This window comes from Delphinus delphis, chromosome 7, assembly GCF_949987515.2.
Source record: "Delphinus delphis chromosome 7, mDelDel1.2, whole genome shotgun sequence".
Classification (NCBI taxonomy): domain Eukaryota; kingdom Metazoa; phylum Chordata; class Mammalia; order Artiodactyla; family Delphinidae; genus Delphinus; species Delphinus delphis.
Genome location: NC_082689.1, coordinates 112583663 through 112603094, shown reverse-complemented (window position 1 = coordinate 112603094; position 19432 = coordinate 112583663). Strand labels below are relative to the sequence as shown.

The 19432-nt window shown below is 43.5% G+C and overlaps 1 pseudogene; it reads left to right on the top strand.

The window, feature by feature from the left end:
* The first annotated feature begins 16715 nt into the window (after positions 1–16715).
* LOC132428219 (protein Smaug homolog 2-like) lies at positions 16716–19133 on the top strand (annotated as a pseudogene).
* Positions 19134–19432: the final 299 nt, after the last annotated feature.

Genomic DNA, 19432 nt, shown 5'->3' with positions numbered 1-19432 from the left:
TTCAACCTTCTCAGAATTCCCTGAGATTTGACACTCAGGCCTCATTACACCCTGACTGGATCACCAGTAACTGCATCTTTAATTCTTCATCTCAAATGTCTCTCTCTGATACTTCCAATACTCCCAGCTATCTCCACCAGATTATCACCTCAACAGAGTCCTCCAGTGACACCTCCAACTCATCCCTTTCTCTAACTTCCCACACCAGTTCCCTCCTAGCTCAGTTTTCTACTTCTGCTCTTAAATTCAAAACTCTGCTGATAAACTGGCACTGTTCTACCTTTTCTGGTGCCTAAACACCTAAATGTTACTGAGGTAAATCATTTGACTGGGATGACTTGTTTTACTTTAAAATAAAGATTACAAACATCAAGAAAGCACTCAAGGTTGCCTGGCTCATTTATTACATTTCCCTAGTGCAGCAGTCAGAGCCCTGGCTGAACAGATGGCTGTTTGATTAGGGTAGCTTACAGGGAATTTAATCAGGGATGGTGCGGTCCTTGGAACTAGTCAGAGGAGGCGCTTGTAGGCCTCTGAGGGTGAGGGTCACCAGGACCTGCAGATGCAGGGAGCAGTATGGAAAGGGACCCATGACAGGAGCTTCTGTGGAGAGTTGCAGTCATCAAGAATCACTTTGCAGGGAAGGGGCTGTGAGAATTGTCTGACTTCACTCCTTTTCCTCCCTCTGATTTTCACTGTCCTTCCCATTGTCTGAAGCCAGCCAGAAGCCAAGGGTGAGAGGAAATGTTGATGTTGTCCATGTAGGTAAGCTCCTGTGGACACTGAGCCAGACAATAGAAGGAGAGTGGATCTGATGGGCAGATGGAAGATACTCAGCTCTGTCCACCATTTTCAGCAGATGAAAAAAGTTCATATCTGCAATAAAGGAAACAATGAAAGTTCCATCAGATTTTCTGTCAAATTTGTCAATTCTCTCTCCTGACACTGTCTCCAGAATTAGTAGGTAAACAATCCAGTGCTTACTAAATCCTGTTTCATGATGATAGAAAAAGACAACACTGAAGGAACAAATGGTAACTTTGCTGTGAATATTGAACTACCACAGTTAGGCATTGTTCTGGCACCTCATGCGTAAACCCCCAAAGTTCACAGGGACTGTGAGGACACACTTTTACAGTCTGAATTCAAGATGAAGGGTCTGTTTGCTCTTCTGCTGCACATGACAATCCTTTCCTTCCTGAGTTGTGTTAGTAGCTACACAGCTTTGACAGGTACGTGAAAATAAAGGCCATGCACCCCAGATAAGGTCATGTGTAGGCAAGCGTGGAGGAACAGGTAACAAAGCAGCAGACAGAGCTACTATGGGAATTGGAACCACTTCCTCCTGTAATTTATGTGTGCCTTCCAGACCTGCTTGGGCTCAAGCCCACATAACACAAGACCTAAACTCCACATAACACAAGACCAGTGCACACATCTAACATTATGGATCAGTTGGTTAGATGACACTTGGTTTACGACATGCAGTTCAACTTGCCTGATGACACTGTTTCCCACAATAGTGTCCTCAATTTGTAACAGGGCCCAGTGGGAGCCAAGAGCTGCTTTTAAAATGGAGACTAGTAGAATGGGAGGGCATGGACCTTATCCAACCGTTCATGGTCTGCACTGTGGCTTTCCCATTGAGGTCTGCCACAGGCACTGAGGATTTCTTCAATGTGCTATGATGTTACACAAGGCCCAAATGGCAGGGCAACATGCACAACAGCCTGGGCCTGCTGAAAGGCCTTTACTTGCTTCAGTGTCCCTCAAACCTTGCAGCTTCAGGAGGTCACCCGGTAATGGGTTGGAGTAGCTTCTTCAATGTGTTATATGTTGCCTGCAAGATTGAAAGTGGACCACCAAGAATAGTACTGTTTTTTGTGTGTGTGTGATTAGTGCAACAATTTGTCTCTCATTTTTCAGGGTAATTTTAAATCACCGATTAGCACTAGCCCTAAAATTTCCATTAGGATATTATATTTCTTTTGTTTTGCAATCTTCGTATGGAATGAGAAACTTCTTAATAGAATAGAGAATAAACTTGGAGATTCTGACATTATTCGGCATATTATCTATCCCAGGACTCATTCTGGGGCTGGGGAAATAACCTCAGGCTGGGTCCACTGTTCCACAGGATCAGCTATTACATGAGCTTCTAAGTGAACCATAGAGTATTTTTGGGTCACCGAGAATTGCAGAAAATTAACACCAGAAAAGAAAATTTCTTTTCACCAATGTACAAGTTTCCTGTTAAATGGCCGCAAATGGCTTGTGCTGTTTCACTGCACCTGCCTCTGAAGATGATGTGAGGGGAGAGAATAAGCGTGTCTTCAGATGTGTTGCAAGATTCTTTCTCAAAGGGATGTGGCCTCCCTTCAAAGAACACATTTAGGTCTGGGAAGTGGCTGAGGTTGTTAATCCTTCTTAAGACCCTTGATACATCTTATCAGATCCAGATTCCTTCTAGTTTTATATGTGAAGCTGCCCATATAATTCACTACTATGAAGTCTACAATCAACTTGTCTTTTGGCTTAGGTCTCTGAAGCTCACTGTGGTCAATGTGCCCACTTTGACTGTGACAATGAACTGCTTCCCTGGCCTCTCCTCCCTCGGGATCCTATTATTACCATTGGGAAAAGAGGACTCAATTCTATTACTGTGTTCCCTACTCTCATCAACAGTCTCCATAGGACAGCCGTCACAAGTGTTTCCAAGGACATTGTGCCCTCCTCCACACCCTGCACTTCCTGATGCCTCCATGAAGGAGGTGGCCTCTGGATTCTCTTGCAGGGAATGCATGGGGCAATGGGGTAGGTCACACACAATCATTCTGAGCCATTGGATTCCTATATGCCAAGAACTAACCAGCTGTACCTAGAATTAACACCTCTTCCAAGTGCTCAAGCCATCACATGGAATCTCAAATTCCAGGTGAGTGCAAAGACTCAAGGTTTGGCTTGCTGTAGCCATATATTTCATCCTGCTTGTTGTGGTATCTGTAGACTCCAATCCCCTATGTGCTCCCTACACAGAGTGGCAACTTTTTCAACAGGCAAGATAGTTTTTCTTGAAGTAGACTTTATACTTCTATATCCAGCACATACTAGTATTTTAGATCCCTGGAGAAATGAGGGGTATTAGGGATGAGTCTTGAGGCAAATTCATATCATCTTGGGAGGCAGCTGACCCAAGTACAGCCACAAAATGGTTGTTACATGAGAAGGCCGCTCTCCTGCATACTCCTGAGGGAGGCCCAGGCAGGATTTTTTGGTTCAGAGTTCTCAGCTGGGTCTGAGTCTGATCACGTATCTATGGCCCACCATCAGTGTCCTACTTCTTCCCCACCAGCATCCATGCCAATCCTCACAGTCAGCTTCTGGGCCTGGGCCTCACCCAAATCTGCTGGCTCCTTCCAAGCTGCCTTCAAAGTTTTCTGATCAACCACTCACGTTCTCAGCTGAACAAATACCCATGTCTTTCAGTTCCTGTCCTGTGTCTTGTTTATGGTCTCCCAAGCTGTCAGGAGAAGCCAGCATATCCCAGACACAATGACCACTGGGGGTCCAATGTCTTGCCCTCCTGATGACCTTCAAGGATAGTGATGCTGCTGCAGACATGAGTGGTCTTAGTTCTATTCCCCCCCTGGAATGGAGGTTATCTCTGCCTCCCTCAGAGATGGGAGGAAAACAATTCCAATTCTCATATGGGAGTTTATTTCCTGGGGCCATTTAGGTTATGGATTAGACAGGGAACAGAGAGAACAATCAAACTGCAAAATATGAGAAGAGTTTGATGAAGATGGACTTTGCAAAGTATGGGCACAGTATTAAGAAACTACAGAGGGGAATGAAGTGCCTAGAGTTAGTAAAAATGAAACAGCATTATCACCCCTAAAACTATGTGGAGAGGGTCTCTAGACAACCTGTGGCCAAGTGCTGCAGCCAGCCTGCCAGTCTGCGGGAAAGAGGAAAAGAAATACAATATCAATCTCCTTTTCTTCTAGCTCCTGCCAGCAATCTCCATTGGCCAAACCCAACCAGAATTCATGTTGTAGGAAACCATTCATGTTGCCTGTGTCAGCCAGCTTCTGGGCTGGAAGCAGGATGGAGAAGGGAGAGATCAGCCTCTGAGTCAGAGGGAAGAGCTACAGCTCACCTAGGAAGTTCACGTTCCTTTGCTCTGGGAAGATTCCAGGCCTCCTCTCCTCTAAGCCCTCACAATTTATCAACCCCCACTCCCAATTTTACTTCACTGAGTACATAGAAACCTTCAAAGAAGAACATTGTCATCAGAAACTTTGCAAATTTCTCTGCAGCCAGATCCAAGTTTCTGTCTTACAGAATAAACTCAGTGCCTCTGGCTTTGTCAAAGGCCCCCATGTATGCTCTTAATCTTGATCCCTCATTTTCTCATAAGCTTCACTTTTTCTAATAAGAAACTGCTCTCCTCTGCATCATCTACCACACCACTTCCACCCACAAATAGACATGATTTGATAGGCTTCATTCGTTCACTCACCCATTCATTTACTCATTCATTCATTTAAAGGTATTTATTTAATGTTTTTTTTATGTTGTAGGCAAAGTTTCTAGGTTCTAAAGGTGGGAAAGTAAAAACAAACAAACAAAAGACTTTAATTTTATGGAACTTCCATTTAATCCCATCTTAAAACTCATCATCTTCCTCTAGCCACTACCCTATTCCTAAAACTTTTTGAAACAGTTTTTTTCTGTGTCATTTACATCTTCTCTTTTCCAGTTTACTCTCTTTTTATTACTATAAATAATTCAGGCATAGAAAAACTGGAAAATATAACAAATATCCATGTATGCCCTACCCAGTTTACTTGAAAAAAATACTGCCTATAACCCAAGACTACTCTCTATCTTCCCAATAATATCCCCCCGCACCACCATCAGAGGTAACTATAAGCACAGATTTGATGGTTTTGCTCTACTTTATAAAATCAAAATCTCCAATGTCATTACATAGTCTTGACCCTATGTCATTGTCAACACCATTCCTTACCTGTGCTGGTGCATTAGCTGCACTGGGGGGTCCTCCTCTCTGCAGGTGAGTGACAGGTACTTACTGAGTCTGTTCTTTGTGCTGGACAATTTTTTAGGCACCTGCCCTAAATGTGTTTATCTTCAAGGGAGGCAGAGAACAGATTAAATAAATATGTTCAGGCAATGGTGGTAAGAAAAATGCAGTCAGCAATTCTAGATAGGTTGGTTGGGGAGGGGACATCTGGGCAGAAACAAAGTGAGGGACCAGATGTGGAGATGTCTGGAGAAGGAAGGAGCAGCCGAGTGCTCAGGAAGTGGGCCCCCAGGCAAGGGTATGTTGGTGTGTTCTTGTCACAGCAGAGTGAGCTACGGGAAGAGGAACCCTGGGTCTGATGCTGCAGGATTGTAGGCCAAGGGAGGACTTCAGATATTGGTTCATCAGAAGATAAAGCTAGATGAATGAGTGGAATGTTGAAGGGAGAAGGTCACATCCCAGCTGTCCTAGAAACATACTGCTATCTCCTTCGCTGTGTCAAAGACAAAAGTTGGGCAAGTAGGGAGACTGATTTTATTTAGGCTATTGCAATGGGGAGACCACCCCAGATCCACAGATCAGCGTGTCTCAGAATGGTGGACTTGCTGTTTTTAGTGAGGAGTAAACAAGCTGCAGATGGAGTGATTTGCAATTGGACTTGTTTGATGAAAGTGGAAGTCTCAGTTATCACTTTAGCTGATCAGTCATGAGAAACAGCTTTAATCTTTGCTAATCAATCATGAGATGAAGAACAAGAAGTTGGAGGGTCTGTGTTTGCCCTTGGCAATTGCAATTGTATAACCACAGGGCCTTAGGTCACCCTGTTTTAAATAGAAAAACATTCAAGTAAAACACATCTTGCAACTGAGAATATCTCAATATAAATATAAATATCTGAATACAAGATATAAATCTTTACCTGCATTGTCCCACAGGAAGCTCCAGAGGCCGAGCCCTGGCAAGGGTCCCATTTCGTGGAGGTGAGGAGTACAAGGCTGCCCACCACCAGTAGTGATCTCCCCACTTCAGGCCACATCCACTGCCTTTCCTGTGGGGTTGGAGTTGCTAAATAGAGCTCAACAAGCAAAGCACTGGTTGGAACAACACTTTACTCATGGAGAAGAGACTCAGCAAGATCTAGGTCTGGTCTGTGGTGTGAAATGGTCTCCCATGCCAGCGGGTCTCTCCAGATAGCAACGATGGGAGACAGACTGAATGATACCCTCTCCTGCTGCAGACAAAGAACCTGTCCCCTTCCCACAGGGGCAGATAAACTAACAGGCTGGCACGGTGTGTTATGACATACATGGTTAAGCAGAGCAAGGAAGTTCACCGCAAACTTCATCCACACAAAATGCACCCCAGGACAGAGAAAGCTTTCTTCTACTGAGGAAGAAGCCCTTAGGGTCAGGACAATGTTCCCAGCTTAGGGCACTGGAGGTGCAATCCCAGGGAGGGGCGACATGTCCCGTGATAATTGCTTCCCCAACCAGCCTCTTAAGAGAAAAAAAGAGCCAGTGCAAAATCCACAGCAGAACTTGTAAGAAGCAAATCCTTTTATCTCCATCCTTCTCCCTGTCTTTATCACTGGTTGGCTCTTGAGCTCTGTCTCCCTCTCAGGCTCCCAAATGCCCTGCCCTCAGTCCATTCCTTCCCCACCCACCTCCAGCCTCCCTGGATTCATCTTCTAGCCCCTGCCAGTCTTCCATTTTCAATGTAAAATTCCCACAATCCTGCCTTTACTTCCCTTAAATGTTGCTCTTTTTTTTTTACACCTTATTTATGTAAACTTATGAAAAGACTACCTTCTCCCTCCCTGGTGGTTCCTCTCTCAGAGATGCAAATAGTCTCAGATGCCCAGGGTGAGGTGGGAAGAGGGCCAGAACACTAGATTTTAATCACTGTTTTTATTTTTTTTTCTCTCATTACACCAGCACTTCTTTAGTACTAAGGGACACTAAAATAAGGCACAGATGTTGTGTTGTGAATGGGCTCAGCCAGCTGCAGGGGGACTGGCTTTTCACTGGCCTTCAGTGAAAAGGTCTTTTATGGTTCCTACAGTGGTAGGAAATCAATGAAAACTTTCATGGAGGAAATGGTTCCAGGGAAGCATTTGTGAAAGGGGAAGAAGCTGGTAAAAGATAAAAACAGAGACCTCATCAGTGTGCAGGTGGAAAGGCAGCATCAGTGGGCTGGCTGTAGAGAGAGAGGCTGATAGGTCTAGAGGGGGAGAGGGTGCTGGTGTTGGGAAGGAGTCCTACCAAGACCAAACGGAAGAAGCCTCCTTCCCCTGCTCTGGTCAATGGAATTCATTTACCAGACACTATCAGGACATAAAGTGGGCCTGAAGAAAAAGGGCTTTCGATTGAAATCCATTGTCTGTATGGTGATAGATCTCCTGGTCTTTGCCTATGAACAGCAGTCTTTTAGTTGCTGAACTCACCAATTCATAGGCCCCTAGACCCTGCAGTGCTTTTAGACCTGACACAAAGGCAAGAGCATTTGTGACATATATGGATTTGTCCTAGACCCATTGCTCCTGCTCTGAAATTAGCTTTGTGGAAAGACAGAGGACAGAAGCTGAAACTTCAACTAAGTCCTTCAAAAGGCTCTCTGCTCTGGTGCTCAGGAAACAGGGAACAGGTATGATTGATAAGCACGTTATTTTATTGGATTATAGCTGATATTTTCAAGGTGGCCTGAAGTCAACTGGAATAAAGTCTGCCCCCGCCCCTTTCTCAAGAGTGTGGCAGAATGTTAATTCCTCTTGTTAGTCTCTGCAGCAACCAGCAGCACAATCCTCACCTTGCACACCACTTGTAGCCCATCAAGACTGGGTGTGTGTGCAGTATTGATTTCTTCCTGCCAATTGGAAGAACCGGAACTAAGAGGTGGCAAAATGAATTCTTTTGGAAGGTCAATTTTGAGGACATTTTGTGCTGTGGATGAATTAAAAACAAGCTTTCTAATTAAGTGCCTAATCTAATACACAGCCCCATGAGGTGTGTACAGAAGAAATAGGAGACAATCAGTCCCTGCCCTCCAGGAGCTTTCACAAAGAAACCCATATTTCATCACTTTCTCCCTACTCAATCTCTCCCTGAGGCTGCTACTAAGTGTTGGCAAGCTCTTTAATACAACCAGACTACTCAGAGGCCCTTGCATGTGGCCTGAACTCAAAAAAGAAAAAAAATAAATGTTTGTGGACTAATATATCATTGCAGAATTTATTGTACACAGGCAACTCAGATAAGTCTTCAGTGTGTATTTATTAAACTCATTATTTTTGGCAAAAGAAATTGGTCAATAAAAACAAGTTTAAATCATTGCTGAATGTCCAGTCCCTTGGAAAATGTAGCTTGGTCCGGATGCTGCTTATGTGGCTCTGAACTGTTCCACATGATGATAAATGTATATCATGTAACAATAATGAACAATATGCTATTCAAAACAATTTGTGTAAGAAGTTTGAATAAAAGTAATTTGAAGAAATTCATAGTGATGATGTTAAACTTTCCCTGAGTCAGTGCTCCTGGAAACAGTGGAAGTTAATAAACTTCCTTTATGTTCCTAGAAATGATTTCCTGAACACCCCCCCACCCTGCCCCATGTGACTTAGACAAGACTCGTGGATGCTCCCATTGTTTATCTAGAATAATGCCAGACATAGACCTTCCAAATTCCCATTTTTTGCCTCATAAATGATCAGCTGAACTAATTGTATTCATTCACCAATCCAGACAAAATGCCTTCCTCCAAGACTCCTCAATATGGGCCCACCATGAGCACTGCAACACAAAACAGCCCTCCTTAACACCTACCTGGGAATATTTCCTGCTTAACTATGGGGTTATGCCACCACTCACCCCTCTCCCTGACCCTATTCTTTCTAGCCTTGTTCACCCCTCCTTGTGACAGAAAATCCTCTTTTGACTGACCTTTGAGAGTCTTGAGATTTGACAAAGTGCTCCTACTATTGCACTAACCCTTTTTTCTACTGCAAAGTCACTTCCCCCTAATGGAACCATATTCAAGCCCCAATGTCCCCATCTTCCAAAGTAAAAAGCTTTTGCTTTAGTCTCCCAGGCCTCCCCTGAGTCTCAAAAGGCTGGATCAAGAGTTAATGATTGGAAGAATGTGAACACATAGTAACAAAGAACAGCAGTTGGGCCAGGAGAACTGGTAACAATTTAAACAATAGATCAGCCACAGCCAGCCAGCAAGATGGATCTGAGACAAACCTAAGTCTTCCATCTTCTTGGTTGGTGCCATCTCCATCAATAAACCTGTCTCTGCTCCATACTCCAATGTTTCAGTTTGTTTGGCTTCACAGTGAATCAAGCACATGAACTTGGGTTTGACAACAATTTCTGGTGAGCCAGCCAGGAGTCCGTGCCCATGGCGAACTGACCCTGACCAGAGGGCAGTTCTTTCTTGAGTCCCTAGTAGCTTCCAGGGCCTCACTTTACCATGGGGAACTTAGAGGGACTATTCCCAATAGGCGCCAGCCACCTCAGCAAGCCTTTGGTTTTGTTTTCAGGTAGATTGCTCTGGGGTACAGAAGCTAGGAATACCCCCCTCCACCTCTGTCTGGGCTCATTCTTCTTTGAGAATTGAGCTGATTCAGATTTGATCCTCTTCTGGGAATCAGGCCAGTTTGCTTTGTCTTGAGGCCTCCATTTGTGAGGGGGATTGGAATTGTTTGATCCTAACTGTGTGGCTGTTACTGCTGTTTAAGGGTGTGTGTGTATGTGTGTGTGTGTGTGTGTGTGTGTGTGTGTGTGTGTGTGTTTGTAAGTACTTTGTATTTTGACAAAATGGGAATTCAGGGCTCTATTCCATCTTGTAGTCCCCTAGGGTGTATTTTACGAAATTAGGAAATCTTAAGCTATGCTCCCATGAAAAGACAAAAGATGATTTTTTAAAAAATAACACCACATGGCCACAATATTCTTTAGACTCTGGAGAAAGATACCAAGATGAAACTCTCTTGACATTCCAGAACTGGTTCTTTTGGCATATGCAGTTAGAGAAACTTGGTTTGATAATTTTTTTTTTCAAAATTCTAACCCTGAGAGAACAAAAGCATTCCTAGGATAAAGCTTGAAGTTACAACTCTTAATGTGTCCTTGAGATGCAAACACAGCCCACATTGCCTGAGACTGCAGCCTTGGCTTAATTAGTAGAACCTAAAACAAAAAGAAAAACTTTTAAACTCAAGTGAGTAAGCAATTCATTCCAACTGTTATTTTCAGTTTTGCATTTTCCAGGTGAGTTGCCACAACACATGGGTCATGATTCCCTATCTTTTCATTTTCATTTTGTTCATTGTTGAAAAGAGAGACCATCATTTGGGAGGTTTAAGGGAATTTTTAGACTTCATTCTTTTGTTTCTGTCCTGCAGGAGTTGTATTTTGTTCTTTGTGTGTACGTGTGCATTTGTCTTGTGTGTAAGTGTGCCAGCTATGGGAAACTCGAATTCATTTCCTCAGTGCAGCCCTTTGAGGTGCATTTTCCAGAATTGGAATACTTTCATTTGCAAACAAATGAAATGTAAAAAGATGATTTTCCTTTGTAATACAGCCTGGCTGCAATACTACCCAGATTCAGGGAAAGAGTGGCCCATTAATGGATCCGTAATCTATGCCAGTATCAGACAATCAGAGCTGTTTTACAATAGAGAGGGAAAATAGGGTAAAATTTATAAACTAATTTTTTAAATTATATATTGAAGTGACAGATTCATGACTAAGTTTTAAAATGAAGCTATGAGATCTCTGGTTCAGTCTGTCCTTATGTAAAAACTAATTAGTAAGTGAGCTCTATTTAATTGGCTTAAAGGAAAGCAAGAGTTTACAAATCAAATTTTCTAAATATAAAACCGATTAATTGAAAATGTTTAAATGATCATGTGATTTAGAACTAAATTTCAATGAATGAAAGCAAGTTTAAATCTGTTGGTTTAATTAATACAGATATGTCTTTAAAATCATCCATATTAAGTATAATACTTTTATTGTACCTAGGTTTACTGAAATTTAATAAGCTCATTATTTCTGTATAATTTGTCAACAGAAAAAATTAACCTCGTATGATAATATTATCATAAGTAATGAAATAAAGATAAATAAGATAAAAGCTTTTAGGTGAACTCTCTAGGAATAATTATGCTTTAGTTTTTCCAGATTTTTGGTAACTTGAAACTTTAGAGTTTTGCTAAATTTAAGTTAAATTATGGGAATTTGTTGAATGTCTGGATCATTTTTTAAAAAAAGATAAAATATTGAAACATTGATTGCTAGAAAAGTCTAAGTTTACTTGATATTGTCTTTTTAGGAGGAAAAACCAAATGTCTGGGTTTATTGTACACACACCTTGTGCCACATTGAGGAAAGAAATTATGTTATAAGAAAATGTATGTTTTTAGAGGTCATAGAATATGTTCATAAGTTTGCCAATCAGGAAATTCTAGTGTGTTCACAATTGCTTGCTTCTTAGTTTTCACCAGAAATTAAGGTATTTAAGAGTTGAGAATTCTAATTAAAATATGTAATTAAAGCTATTAAAATAATAAGGAAACATTTCAACATGCAAGGGAAGTAGGATGTGTGTTTTCAGTGAAAGAAGGTGTGAGAAATGAAAATGCATTTTGTTAAGGGAAAAGAAAATAATTTGGACAGGAAGAATATAAGGGAGAAACTAGTATGGATACAGAAAGTTAGAAAAAGTTTGTGGAAAAGGAACCCAGGGAAAAGAGTTTTATGCATGGTCAGGATTGGCTAAGTATAGATTGAATTTAATTAAGTAAGTGAATTTTGTTATTAAAAGTAAGCTGATACATGACTGGATATGGTTTCTCTCTCTCTGTCAGGAGAACACAGTTTTCTTGGAATGCTGATTTGATAACAGATTATGTGTTTCTTTGCCTTTTAGGTAATTTATTATAATCTTTGAAATCTTTTATTGTCACTTTGGTTAAGTGAATAAGTATTGTTTCAAAGTGACCTACGATCTTATTTGACCAGGTATCTTGAAAACTTTTTGATATTTTTGACAAACTTCCTCAAATCAAATGTTAAATGAATTTCTTTTGACCTCTAGCTAACTTTGGGACATTTTGAAAGCCACCTGAGACCTTTCAAGGCCCCTGAGATCTCAGGGAGAAATATTAAGCTAATTAGGATTATTTAGTATGTTTAATTACATGGGAAGTATTATCAAATAAGTGGTGATAAACCTTCCTAGATTGTACTGTACAGGTAAATGTCATTAATATAAATTACATAAGATTCTAAAATTTGGATATGTCCCAGTATAATGCTATCAGTCATAATTCTAGTTGTTATCTTAAAGTGTTGTATGTCACAGTAATAACCAATGTAATTTCTTTGTCAGTTGCATTGTAATCAGATCTTTAACCGTGTCTTTTTAAGTCTTTTGTCATTCATAGACAGTTATTGTTTCATGCTGATGTTTTTGGAGAAATGTTTCATCTTCAAGACAATTCATAGAAAGAACTTTTTGATATGTACATGTTTCTGATAACTTTCAGATCATACCTCTGAATTGGGTAAGAAATTAAAGAATCCTAATGGAAAAGCTGATGGCTTCATAAAACTGTTAACAAAGGATTAAGATCAGGATTGGTTACACAGGACTGGATGAACTAGTAAATATGGTTATAATTTTTATGGGTTTTGTATGAAATATTACTAGCTTGTAATCTGTGTTTTCCAGATGTAAGGAGCCTTTCTCCTTAAGCTAATCATGATTTATTAAAACTTGGTAAATTATACCTTTGTAACTAGAATTGAAACATCTATGGTTTCTCTCTACCCAATCCCCCCAGAAATGGAAAACTCCTAGGTTCCCAGCAGCATTATCAGGTGAATAAGGAAGGTCACCTCCTGACAGGGCAGGAATCTCAAGGTATTTTGGGGATCTCAAGAAGAGAGAAATTCATCCAAATCTATAGATATTGCAGGTTGAATCTGTGGCAAGCCCTTGGCATGGATTTCCAGGCCTTGAGAGGCCTTTTAAAGATTCAGTTTGAGATTCCTTATGAAAATTTCCAGAACAGCCAATTTTTAAGTGCTGATATGATCAATTACACTTATGTAAGTAATCAGGCCAATTTATTGAAACCAGACTTATTTTGCAAACAAGTTAATCATAATTTGACTTTATTTAGTAGAAATGAGGATAAGTCTAGAGATAAAAAGATTATGTTTCAGTAGACATTAAATTCTAATTTTGTTAGTTAAGGTCAGTATTTATTGCCTAAGACTCACTTCCCAGATAGCTTCTTGTTGCTATGTTACATTATTGTAAAGTTTAATTGGACTATTAAAAGGCTATTCTAAGCTTGTTTCTGAAGCTGGTCATAGTAATCTATCTTTGGATGAAGATCAGATGCCCCATGACCTGCAACCAGGGATTATGCATACTGGAAAAGACATAATTTAAAGGACTCTTTCTGCAACCTAGATGAAAGGACACTTATCAGGTATTCTTAAGTATTGTGTTGAACAAGAAGTTTGTTCGGGTTTTTCCATACAATGTTATGGCCAACCCAATACCTCTTGCACAATGAAACTGAAGGGAATTGACCCTTGAATTCATATTTCCCACTTAAGAATGGTTCTGTACAAGGCTGATCTATAGAAAGGACTGCTGACCTCAAATGACTGCTGACCTTCTCACCAAGATGAGAAGACAACAACTTCTGTAGACAGCTGACCCAAGAATCTGGACCAGGCCAGTAAGACCCATCCTACTAATTCAATTGAACCATTTACCAAATGTTTGTTTCCCTATCAAAATTGAAAGTTATTTTTTTTTACTTCTAGCTACACTTTTGCCCCAGTGTTCAAGAGGAAAAGAGAATTCTCTAGTGAAATTTCCACAGAGTATAACTACTCATGACATACAGCACTGCTTGCTTTAAGTCTACTGCTAAAAGCAAATGTACAATATTTGAGTGACAATTTGGTATAACTGATAAAATGTATAGCCTCTAAAATGTTTCCCCATTAGAATACCTCTGAGCTTGTTCACTATGTCTGATTAGGTTACACCCAATGTGGATAACTAGGGAAATATATATACGTGAACACACAAAAAGGAAGTCTAACACAAGGGACATGATGGACTGAGGGCAGGAAGAAACCACCCTGTCATTGAGAGAAAAATACTTTGATCATCAATGCTTTCTATTGAAAGATTTGCAATTAAAAAGGGCAAATGGGGGTTTCCCAGGTGGCACAGTGGTTGAGAGTCCGCCTGCCAATGCAGGGGACACGGGTTCGTGTCCCAGTCTTGAAGGATCCCACATGCCGTGGAGCAGCTGGGCCCGTGAGCCATGGCTGCTGAGCCTGCCTGTGCTCCGCAATGGGAGAGGCCACAACAGTGAGAGACGTGCGTACCACAAAAAAAAAGGGGGGGGAATGATAAGAGAAATTTTCACATATTTATGTTGGCAGAAGTCATTCTGGCTTTACATGACTTAATTTAGATTAACCAAAAGAGTCTGTTTGTGGCTTATTCAACATGCATTGTATATCTGCTTTAAGTATTAAGAAAAAATGCATTTAAAAATCAAAATAGAGTAACTGTGGTTCAGGCATCCAAAATAGAGCAGGGTGGCCATTGTAGATGTGATTTTAGACACATTCCTGTATTACTGAAAATTTGAATTTTCTGAACTGTATCAGACTCAAGTACACCACCAGCTATTGTTCTTAAAACAATATCTGTTACGAGCTGCCAACTGCAACTTTATGGCCTCAAGGTAACTATAGAATCAGAAGTGACATCCAAACATTGGTCCATCATACTGGAAGCAGAAAGCCAGAGGATCATCTGGGAGACTTATGGTCCCTGAAAGCTATGGGATGTTGTGTGTGGCAACTGTAACCTTCATCATTGCCAGCTGACTACTTCAGTTCCTTGAATTAGTCAAAATCAGCTATACCAAGTAGTTCAGCTAGTTGGTATGGAGAATATCTTCCAAAAACAATGCATATTACCTATGGGGATCTGTTGTGCCCTATTAGACAAGAAAACTGAGCCCCAAACCTGGATGCCAGTATTAATGCTAAGCTGAACAGCCAAAATCAATATTAGGTTGTGCCCTCAGTACTCAGTGGGACTCAGAGACCACTCTAACCTGGCCCAAAGCAAAGACGCCAGTACAGAACAATATATGGTATATGAGAAAGGGAAATTTTGCTGGAAGTCACTAGCAATGAGTAGGTAATTTTGCCTGACTTACATTGTAACAACAACACTTTCCAAATGAATAGCATGGGAATCTGGTGCAATTACAGCACAGTTGGAAAACAGGAGTTAGTAGAAAAAATATAAAATCTGAGACAACACAGATATTGATGATTACATATGCTGGGAATTAGAATTCAAGCCCCCAAGTTCAGTTATAAAGGTAGAAGACAGCTAGCCAAAAGATAAGCTAGAGGAAGACTCTGAGCTACTTCAACAGGTACTTCAACAAAGTGCAAAAGAGCTGTGAGTTCAAATAGTTTTATATAAGGGAGGAAAAAGGATAATGCAGTTAACTAAAGATGACACAAATACTTGTTCAGTTGTCATAGGTTGGATTTCTTGCCTCTTCCAATGACCAGGACCTTTTGATTATGTAAAAGGCTTGTACATTCCCCTTTCTATATTAATCTTTTTATTTTTCCTATTGAGTTGTGATTACAAAAAGAAACAATGACAAGCCAGGGAAAAGAAAGAGAAAGCCTCTTTGCTTATTTTGCAGGATTCAAGAGTGCCATTTGGGAAAAGAAAATTCTTTGAAAACAAAGTCTGTGATTTTCCTCTAATCCTCACCATTTTTAACTTCACCCTTGTTCAGCAGGAAGTAGCTAAAGCAGTTGTCACCCCCAGGATTAAGAAGTATCAAAGAAAAGGGAGGATTGAAGCCATATTCTAGGTGCTGTGACCCCATCTTTTGAAGTAAAAAGGTTTTGCTTTAGTCTCTCAGGCCTTCCCTGAGTCTCAAAAGGCTGGCTCTAGAGTTAATGATTAGAAGAATGTGAACATGTAATAAAAAAGGATAGCAGTTGGGCCAGGAAAACTGGTAACAATTTAAATAATAGATCAGCTGTAGTATAGCAGAGTCAAAAATCTTTAGTTCCTCCATGAAGGCCATATATAACAGTGTCTGATACACATTCCTAAGTTGTTCTTAAGAAACAAGACTCCCAGGCAGTGGCAGCAATGTTAGTCCATGTGGGAGGAGGGAAGGGAGTTTGTGAGCCAGAGAGGGGGTGGCAGTGGCCTGAGGAGGCCCGGGCAGCAGCAGCAGTGGAGGCCGAGGTGGACCCTTCTCACTGCAGTGTTCCAGGCAGCCACTACCAATTGATTGGAGTTAGCCTGTGAGGGATTGACAGCCAGGCCAGTTTGCTCTGTTCAACTGTCCCACTGAGGATCTGTTGAAGAGCCTGGAGAGGAGTGGCTAGACCAAGACCTCCCCCTACTTGAGCAGGTGTCCTCCTCCCTGCACCACCCATTGCCACCATGTCAGGGAACGTCCTCAAGCCCTGGGTCTCAGGGGAGAGGTAATAGGAATCTGGAACCAAGACCATGTGACAGAGCTGGTCCTCGCCACCACTGTCTCCCCCACCCTGGCCCCAGGACTGGCACCATGATGTTCCGATACCATGTGGGCATCCTTGCTGGCTGGTTCCAGGACTGGAATGAGTGTGAACAGACAGTGACCCTGCTGTCATTTCTGGAACTGGTCACCCACACCCAGGCCCGTTTCCTGCAGCTCTGCCTGGAGCACTCACTGGCAGACAACAATGACATTCCCCTGCTGGAGTCAGAGGCCAACAGTGCTGCCAGTGGCAGCCAGTGGCAGCACGAGTCCAAAGAGAAGGTGGTGTCCCTCCTGCTGTCCCACCTACCCCTGCTTCAGCTGGGTGACACAGAGGCCAAATTGGAGTACATGAGGATGCTGCAGAAATGGCTGGCCTACTCGATTGAGAGCAATGCTTTCATAAAGAAGAGCCACCAGGTGCTCTCCTATGCCCTCATCCACCCAGCCACCACGCTGGAGGACCGCAGTGTGCTGGTCCTCTGGCTGAGTCCCTTGGAACAGCAGCTAACTAGTGGCTTCCACACCTGGCCTGAGCCCACCTACCACTCAAGCCAGGGCTCAAATGAGTGGGGCGGCCCTGCAGAGCTGGGGCCTGGGGAGGCAGGACAAGACTGGCAGGACAAGCCACCCAAGGAAAATGGACAAGTACCCTTCCACCCACCCAGCTTAGTGTCGCCAGCCATAAACAATATTGGGAGCAACGCAAATGCAGTTCTCCCCTGACAAATTCACCCCAGCCCACTGAAGTACTCCATGTCATTCATCCCCACGAAGCCCCAGGCCTCTGGTGAGTGGCCGAGTCCAGAGGACCTTAGGGCCTGGGCTGCTTTCACCATGCCTGGCCACACACCCCTCTCGCCCCAGAGCAGCGTGGCCTCCTCTGGCAGTGAGCAGATGGAGGAGCAGGGCTCCAGCCAGAACACTTTTCAGGAGGACGGCAGTGACATGAAAGATGTGCCCTTGTGGCTTAAGAGCCTCCACTTCCACAAGTACACAGTCCTCTTCTCACAGATGAGCTATGAGGAGATGATGACACTGACTGAGCAGCATTTGGAGTCTCAGAATGTGACCAAAGGTGCCTGCCACAAGATAGCCCTGAGCATCCAGAAGCTACGAGAGAGGCAGAGTGTCCTCCAATCCCTGGAGAAGGATGTGCTGGAAGGTGGGAATCTGTGAAACACTCTGCAGGAGCTACAGCAGATCATCATCACCCCCATCAGGGCCACTGTCCTCTAGGCCACTATGGCTGCCACCACTGCCACAACCTCTACTGCCAAGGACGGGGTCTTCGAGGGGGGAGCCACCACTGCCAGGTGCAGAGCCTCCCCTGGATCACCCTGACACAGATAAGGGTAGTGAGGCCAAGGACCCTTCAGCTGCAGAGGGCTACCCCCCTCCACCAGCTCCAGCTCCCACTGATGGCAGTGAGCCAGCACCGGCGCTGACTGAGACACTCCCAGTCAGTTTACACAGGTGATGGGCAAAGTGTGCACACAGCTGCTAGTGTCCTGACCAGATGAGGAAAGCATCACCAGTTACCTTCAGCTTATCGAAAACTGCCTTACTCATGAGCCTTTCATGGAGACACAGAAGAAATGGCTGCTGTCCTGGAAACAGCAAGTGCTGAAGCTCCTCCACACCTTCCCACGCAAAGCCACACTAGAGATGCAGAACCACCGGCAGCAGAAAGGCTGGGCATTCAGCTTCAACTCACTCCCCATAGCTGGCTCTGTGGGGATGGGGGTGGCCCGGCGGACTCAGCGGCAGTTCCCAATGTCTCCCCAGGCCTTTCTGCCTGGCAGAATGGGCCTTCTGAGTCCCTCGGGTATTGGGGGCATCTCCCCTTGACATGCACTCACCAGCTCCAGCCTTCGGGGCCAGGGTCGACAGAACCTGTGGTTCGCCAACCCTGGTGGCAGCAACAGCACGCCCAGCCAGAGCTGCAGCTCTGTGCGGTGCACCCACTCGCTCCCGGTCCACTCGTCCCCCCGGGCCATTCTCATGTTCCCTCCAGACTGCCCGGTCCCTGGGCCTGACCTGGAGATCAGTCCCACTCTGGAGTCTCTGTGTCTGAGCATGACAGAACACGCCTTGTGTGGTGAGCCTTTCCTCTTTCCCTGACCCAGTTTCCACCTACCCAGCAGCATCTCCACCTCTGAACTGAGCAACTCAGAGTCATCCTGAGGGGTCCCCAGGGGAAGCCGGACTCCAGGGAGGGCCTGACAGGCACAACAGGCTATGTGAGCACATTTTCTTGGGCCTCCCACCAGCTCCTGAGCTTCCTCCCTTCCTCCCTTTCTTACCACAGATGGGACAGACAAAACCTCCACCATCTGACGGGACCCACAGCCCAGCGCACTCATAGGCTCCCCGGGTGGCAGGCGGGGGCCAACCCCCAACGGGCTTCTCCATGACAGTGAGAGGGTGGGCTGGCTCAGCTATACATCCTAATATTTTTCTACTCTCTCACCCTTTAAACTTTTGTTTAACGTTGGCACACTCCTTGCTTACTCCCAGGCCCATCGAGGGATCTCTACTGAGGCCCAGGGTAGTGGGCAGCCAGGATAAAGGGGGCAGGGATTGGCCAGCCTGCCTGCCCCCTCCTTCCCTCCTTCATCCCCCACCTGACCCCATCCCACCCCTGCCTCTTCCAGACTGTCGGCCACCTGCCCCTCCCAAGGAAACAGAGACTCACTGACCCACTATCTTGTTGGGCCTGCTCAGAACCATCTGACATTTGGGGAGAATGAGTGAGGTAGATA